Genomic DNA, 8,368 nt, shown 5'->3' on the forward strand with positions numbered 1-8,368 from the left:
ACAAAAAATGTGACAACATCTATGTTATGAAAAGGATGAAATGATCATATCTCATTCCTTCAAAATGGTGATTACTGATCTATAGATAAAGTCCAATAGTAGGGAATGATACATGTGGGACATCATTGTCACTAAAATTATTTATTTCTTAACCAAATTATGAAAGTTGAACAACTAAAATCAATCTAAAAAATGTATTTGTGGTAACCAAATGAAATGTCCCTTTTCTGATTTTTCATGATATTTCCAACCTTTAATCAAATCTTTAAGATCAAACAACTAATATCACAAAGATCCTCCAAATTTCTCAAGAAACCCCAAATCGGGTATGCCAGAAATTGTGCCAAAAGCTTCACAGCTTCACCAATTATTAATAAATCTGAAAGTGGACATTTTTACAAAAATTTCAGCAGCATAATAGGCTACAAAATGACATTTCCAGATCCGTATAACCTTTACACAACAATTCTCAAATGTAGGACAAAAACTATGCTCATCGGGCTCCCGAAATTAACACAAAAATGTCCGGAAACACCACACAACACTAATAAACTATCTCAGAAGTTTAATCACGTCCCAATACATATATTCAGCTCTATTTTAACAGCTTAAAGTCTGAAATACAGCAGCAACCAAAACTGATATGAAATGCTCAACTGAAAACACCAAACTCATGCAAAAAACACACCCAAAAACCCACAAATCTACACTGTTCAGCACAAAGGCAAACTCTGTATGAGCATGCACATGGAATGGCTTCAAACTCCCGTCCTTAGCCTTCCTGAAAACCTGCAAACTCCCGTTCTTGGGTCTCCTTCTCCACAGGTTTGGCAGCCTCTGAAGAATAACAAAGAATGAGCAAAAATCAAGTTCTCCCCCCTGCCCAAAATGCCTCCAAACCCCTTAAAAGAGGCCATAACCGTAACTCACGTCCAAGAGAGGTTAATGAAACATATTTTAATAATAATTTCATTTATTAGTCCAACGGTTTCCAAAGATTAACCCCCCTTTTTCTGAAACTTCACTTTCTTGGGCCTGCCTGTCTTAGCAAAGATTATTATTATTTTTTTATTTGAAAAGGGGACATGACAAGTCCTCCCCTCCCCAAACATTGCTTGTCCTCAAGCAATGGATGAACAATAAACCAATCAATCCACCTGGATCCCAAATGTAGTCATGAACTATACTACTACCAATTAACACAGGCTCCTGCAATATCCTCTGCAATATGACCAAGAGGAATCCATAATCAAACTGACAATTATAGCTCAACCAAACTCCAAAATCACCACCACCATAGTCAAAAACCCATGAGACACAAACTCTTAGAACATCAGAACCCAAGTAAAGTGGACAAATCAAACTGCCAACACAATAAATACCATCAACGCATCCCACTGGCCTATATGAAATGTACAATCCAACTCTGCAACAATGGTGAATGCTCTCATATGAAACTATACCAAGTATGGAGAATCCACACACTGTACAACTCCTGCAATCAACACAACTCTGTAGATCATCAGCCACTGTCTCATAACCATAACTCCCATGCACCCTTGATGGTGAAAAGCCATCACAAGATAAACAACAAGAAATGGAACCCAAACCAAATTTTCCTGCCATCAACTCCTCAACACAAGGATCAATTGCTAACTGATGTACATACCCTGCAATATAATGTTGATTAAAAAAACCAACCTCAGTCAACAACTCACCATGAACAAGTGATATAACCCACTGTGACTGATCACTAGCTAAGTCAGGAGATGTCATAGCCAAAGGAGTAGAATCAATAACAACACGTGCTGAAGCATCACTCCAAAACTCCTGCTCTAAGTCATGTATTATCAAGCTATCAACTGCAGGACCTATCACCATGTCATGCCCATCACAACTCTCATCCCGAGGCATCAAACTATTCCATAACTGATGATAAGCACTAGGAACCAAAGTACATCTCTATATCATAATCTCATCAACATGGTCATCAAAGGTAAATTGATGAGCGTACCTCATAGTGTAATGTCGATAGAATGCGCCAATCTCAGTCAGTGGCTTAGACTGTAATCTAGATGAAACTAACTGCAATTGATCATTAACCATGTTGGAACTGACTACTACCTCCAAAGATATCACCAAGGGAGTAGTATTACTAGCAAGAACCATGCCAACTGTCGACTCACCAACATCACACACGATCTTTGATGCATCTCTAGTCTTTGTGCCATCAGTACCAGAGGCCACCACCATGTCAGGTATACAACAATCTACTATAACACCCAACTCAACTGAACCTGACTCTAGTGGTAATGAACCTGATATGCCAATGTTAGTATCAAGGATGGATGCATCCCCATCTCCACTATCTCTGACAATCTCGGCCATGGACATCCTTGGATCATCAAACACCATAGCTTGTGACTGTATAGAATCAGGTAAAGACTGTAGTTGCTCTAACTCCATGGTCACCTTAGCCAAATGAAGTTGTGACTCCTTGAAAGCCAACTGTGTACTCTCAAGAATCTCAGAAGTCACCTCAAGCTGCTCAGTAAGCTCACTCACCTCATCTTCCTTGGACAACAATGCATCATATGTTGTACTACCCCACTCCATAAGATAATCTCTGTCGGCTAGCAACTGCGTATAATTCTGTCTCAAAATCCGAATAGCCTCCCATAAAGAGTGGATCTCTGTCAAGGAAAGATAACTGCCTTCCTGCTCATCACTAGTAGGAGAACCCCATCCATAAACTGCTAACAACTGACAAACAGCATCGAAATGCTGGCAAGTGATAGCAATGTCTTGGTCACTAACTCTCAACTGATTAGACACATGATGGCGCTGGCTTGACTGTCTCCTACAAACCTCCTCTGATGCATTGTCTAAAAGAGTATCCTCAAAGTTAGTAGTCTTTAGAGTATTACCATCCATATCGTGTGAATCAAATCTAAAGCTCATATCAACATACGAAGTATCAAAAACATTAGCATTGCTGTCCAACTCCTCTATACCCAAGGAAACTAAGTCTTCAAAACTGCCCACTGCATCCTCCTGGATGTCATCAATGCCAATATGATCCTGGGACTCATCTATACACATTGCCAAATATGAAATATCATCAACACATTCTAGCAAGTATGGTCGACTAGATATATGAACAAAGTCCAACATCGGTGTATAAAAACTAATACCAACATCAGACAAGATATTGGCACAAGAAAAGACAACACCGTGTAATCTGCTAATCAACTCCATGATAGCACCCAAACAAACACTGCTACCAAAAAGTGTTAAAGATCTCTAGTCAACTGAATCCCAAACACCAATATAACAATCTTGAGTCCATATCCGTAAACTAGAATCAACTGGTAACTCAAGAAAACTCCTCACCTGAGTAATATGACCAATACCAACTAACTCCACATACTTGTCATGATGAGATAATGAAGTCACAATACTATCTTTGTTCACCTTCAGCTGGCTGGACAAATCATGTGAAGTACTACCAGCCTCAACCTCATGTGATGAAGCATCTAACTGTGCCTGGTACTCTTTCTCAGCAAAGTCATGAATGCTCAATGTCTGCTCATCTCTACTAGGTATCTCACCATCCTGCACAACAACATCCTCATAATCATCATCTGAACCCACTACACTGTAGTCACTGCCGCTTGTAACTATACCATCCTGAATACCTGTGGCATCACCCTTTGACGACCTGTAAACAATTGTCTCAATCTGAGTATCAAGTTGACCGTTACTATCAATCTGTGTAATATCCTTTCCCACCACCTCCTGTGGCAGAGTAGAATCTGAGACCTCTACCTGGCTATCAGCTAGTTTCTCAAACTCCTCATGCAACTTCTTGGGAATTGTGTCATCTGTCCTGTGAGAAAATATGCCAAATAGAAATCCAGTCAACTTATCCACCTTAGCTAGGTCAGATAACATGTCATTCATTATACGGTGGTGCTCAACCAATTGTTCAGACATGTCATGGCTTATTTTCATAAGTTTATCTCGAATGTCTAAATAACCATCCTTTCTACTGTTTTGACTCTGGTTATCAATTGTCCAAGATCGTGTCCTCTGAGACTCTGTACTATACCTGTCCATTATGAATAAAGTAGAGTGTAACCCCAATAGGATATAACTTCTTCAAACACCAAGAATTAACATGCAAATGATTAGAAGTAGCATGCAACCATAGATTTGGACATGCAACTGATTAGAAGCAACATGCAACCACCAAATTATGACATGCAAGATCTGGGTAGTTGTCAAAATTGACATGCAAGATCTGGGTAGTTGTCAAAACTGACATGCAAGATCTGGGTAGTTGTCAAAACTGACATGCAAACTTCTACAAACCCTCAGGCTAGCAAGATCATGGCTCTGATACCACTGAAATGTCCCTTTTCTAATTTTTCATGATATTTCCAACCTTTAATCAGATCTTTAAGATCAAACAACTAATATCACAAAGATCCTCCAAATTTCTCAAGAAACCCCAAATCGGGTATGCCAGAAATTGTGCCAAAAGCTTCACAGCTTCACCAATTATTAATAAATCTGAAAGTGGACATTTTTACAGAAATTTCAGCAGCATAACAGGCTACAAAATGACATTTCCAGATCCGTATAACCTTTACACAACAGTTCTCAAATGTAGGACAATAACTATGCTCATCGGGCTCCCGAAATTAACACAAAAATGTTCGGAAACACCACACAACACTAATAAACTATCTCAGAAGTTTAATCACGTCCCAATACATATATTTAGCTCTATTTTAATAGCTTAAAGTCTGAAATACAGCAGCAACCAAAACTGATATGAAATGCTCAACTGAAAACACCAAACTCATGCAAAAAACACACCCAAAAACCCACAAATCTACACTGTTCAGCACAAAGGCAAACTCTGTATGAGCATGCACATGGAATGGATTCAAACTCCCATCCTTAGCCTTCTTGGAAACCTGCAAACTCCCGTTCTTGGGTCTCCCTGGAAACCTGCAAACTCCCGTTCTTGGGTCTCCTTCTCCACAGGTTTGGCAGCCTCTGAAGAATAACAAAGAATGAGCAAAAATCAAGTTCTCCCCCCTGCCCAAAATGCCTCCAAACCCCTTAAAAGAGGCCATAACCATAACTCATGTCCAAGAGAGGTTAATGAAACATATTTTAATAATAATTTTATTTATTAGTCCAACGGTTTCCAAAGATTAACCCCCCTTTTTCCGAAACTTCACTTTCTTGGGCCTGCCTGTCTTAGCAAAGATTATTATTTTTTTATTATTTGAAAAGGGGACATGACACCAAATGTGTACACAGAAAATAAATGCAACTTGCATCACTTGTATAATTTTACATAATGGGATCACAAGAAAATATCTCTAGAGCTACAAATACTTTAAATTTCAAGAACCTACATAAACTCAAGGACCGAGATGGCTCTATCTACCCACAACGGTCGTCTCATATGGTTCTCTAGCTTACAATCAACTCTCATACTCATATTTCTTCCTACAAAAGTTTCCACATTTTGTTTAATAAAAAAGCTAACCTTTAAAATAATGAACAACGTCTAATCTCAAATTGAGACATCTATAAAGTTGTTGTATAGGGGGGAATTCAAGTACAAAGACCTCTTATATCAACCTATTTTACATAAGAAAATTGAATTATATAAGTTTGACATGGTATACTTCAAAGACATAATACTTAAACAAGACAAAGTGAATCAAGTTTGGAGCGGGGAATCTTCAAAACCAAAACTACAAATAATTAACAACATCATTCGTTATGAAGAGGAATAGTTCTTTAGAAAAATTTAAAAATGAATTGCAATTAAGGCACTTATACAACTAAATTGAAGAATATTACTAAAGGATTCTACAATGTGTTACACTTTAAATTCATTATAGGGAATCAAGAATGAACATTAGAAAATATAATTGAGATACTTATGTTGTTGGTTATATATGTTAGCCTAATGTCCCAAACACCGATAAAAGCTAGGCCCAAACTTGAACTTTAGATTGGAATTTCAAATTTCACCATAAATATGCAAAATTTAATCTAAAGAGGATTAGATTATTTTTATTCAAAAATAGAAATTCACCAATTTCAGAAAAAATATATAATATTTTAACACATTTCATCTACAATTATGAAAAGTGGCAAAATATAACATCGAGGAGCGTCAGACGCTTTTTTTTACGGGAACAAATATGTTTCAATCAAAACAGACATACAGGAAAGCAAGTTTTGACTAGAATCCTCACAAATTTCATTCTTGAAATTCATCCATCCAAGCTTTAAATAAATGAAGCAAAAAAATTTTTTAAAAAATTATGTTAAATTAAAATATTTAAGGTGATTTTAATGTTTTAGTTAGTATTGAGCTCAAAAAAATTAGCAATTGTCTCCAATGGACATAAAATCCCCCAACCTCATTTTGCATTCCAAAGTTTTATTAGAAATTTATTTTTTGGAGAACATATGCACACTCAATTTAGCATACACACTACTACATTTGGGCCCAAATTGCAATGGCCACTCGTCACCCAAGTGACAGTACCATGAATTGGCTCCCGTTGGATGGGCATCGAACTTTTGTTGTAGCAAATTGTGACGGCAAGGGCCTTTGTCATAATTGTGATGGATAAAGCTATTGTAACTTGGAAGAAGGCAAGGGAAAGAGTTTATCTTCATGCCATCACAATTGTGATAGTAGACCATCACATATACGACGGCTTAGGCTTTCAGTCTATTGTCCCAATTGCAATGGTTGTGTGACTGCGGTGTTGTGGGAGCGAGGACTATCCATCAAAATATTTTATCACAATTGTGACAGTTATATGATAACAATGTTGTAGGACCAACAACTATCTGTTAGAGCACATTATCACAATTGTGACGGCTTGTTGAATTATTAAAAAAAAGGTTGGCAGTAAACATTGAATAAGCATTCCCAGATTGCCCACAAGAGCATCACAAAGAGGCTCAAAGTTAGCTATGATGCTCTAGAGGGGCAAGAGAAGGAGATGTTCTTGGATGCAATGTTTCTTCATTGGAGAAAGAAGAAGTGTGACCATTGTAGCATCCCAAATGTTGATTTTTATGGAACACTTGGTTGGGGAACTCTTTTCAACAGATATCTTGTTGAGGAGGATGAAGATGGTTAGATACGAATGCATGATCACTTGAGGGACATTACAAATGGATAGTCGCCATACTGCCTTTGGTCTCCAAAGCAAGCTATAAAGGTGAAGTCAATGCCTTATTGTACGGATTTATTAGTCATGGCATGGTTCCACCTTTGGTCTCACTTAATATTCCTCCTAAATAGGTGAAGTTAATGCCTTATTTTTATGACTTTAATAATCATGGATAGGGCACCAACTTCTCTAGTTATAATGAGCTCTAAAATATTTCTTATGTTTACTCTGATAATTCAAGAAGCAATATGAGTATGAGGAATAAAAATAGCTTCACACAATTAGTTGTCATGCAATCATAAGTTAATGTTGAGGTTCACTTTATTTCGAGAATAGTTTAATATTCTCTACAAATCAGGGCCAACCATGTGAAGGTGGAAGCTCATCTGGCCCCACCCCGCCCCCCCTAATATCTAAATTCGTTGTTAACATCTCAAATTCATTCATTCATTCCATTAATAAATTCCCCATTAACATCGTACCATTGATTTAATAAACTTGTGAATGCTACTCTGAATTGAGAATGCACATGCAATTGTGTTCTATATGCATGGACAATAGGCAACACTTAAAAAATCCACCACGTTTACATTTATTTAATAGGTCTATGTAAACCTCTACAAAAATGCAAACTTGTTGGGTTTTTTTAGCTCCGCCTGATGTCGTATGTATATGAATTGAGATTGCATCTTGAACTATGGCATCCTTTTACATTGGTTGAAACCAAGAGATCCACATAGTTAGTTGTCATGCAATCATAGGTTAATGTTGAGGTACACTTGGTTTTGAGAATAATTTAATATTCTCCACTAATCAAGGCCAACCACGTGAAGGTGGAAGCTCATTTGGCCCCACCCCTTGACATATAAATTCCTCGTTAACATCTAAAATCTTTAAGAAAGGATCAATCTTTAAAGTAATTGGAATGTCCTCATCCCCTCCTGCTACTCTCAAGGGAAGTCCATCTTCATTGCTCAGTAGCAATTCATCACAATTCTTTAGTGATTCTCGTACATCTAACACAGGTACATCCAAGAATGTCCTCATCTTGTCTTGCATAAAATAAATCCAATATTACAAAATGCCCCCTAAGAAATGATAGTTCAAGTGAAATAAACACATGAAAAATGAGAGAGAAAAAT

This window comes from Cupressus sempervirens, chromosome 8 (genome assembly GCF_028749045.1).
Source record: "Cupressus sempervirens isolate cs-2001-9-10 chromosome 8, ASM2874904v1, whole genome shotgun sequence".
NCBI classification, from domain to species: Eukaryota; Viridiplantae; Streptophyta; class Pinopsida; order Cupressales; family Cupressaceae; genus Cupressus; species Cupressus sempervirens.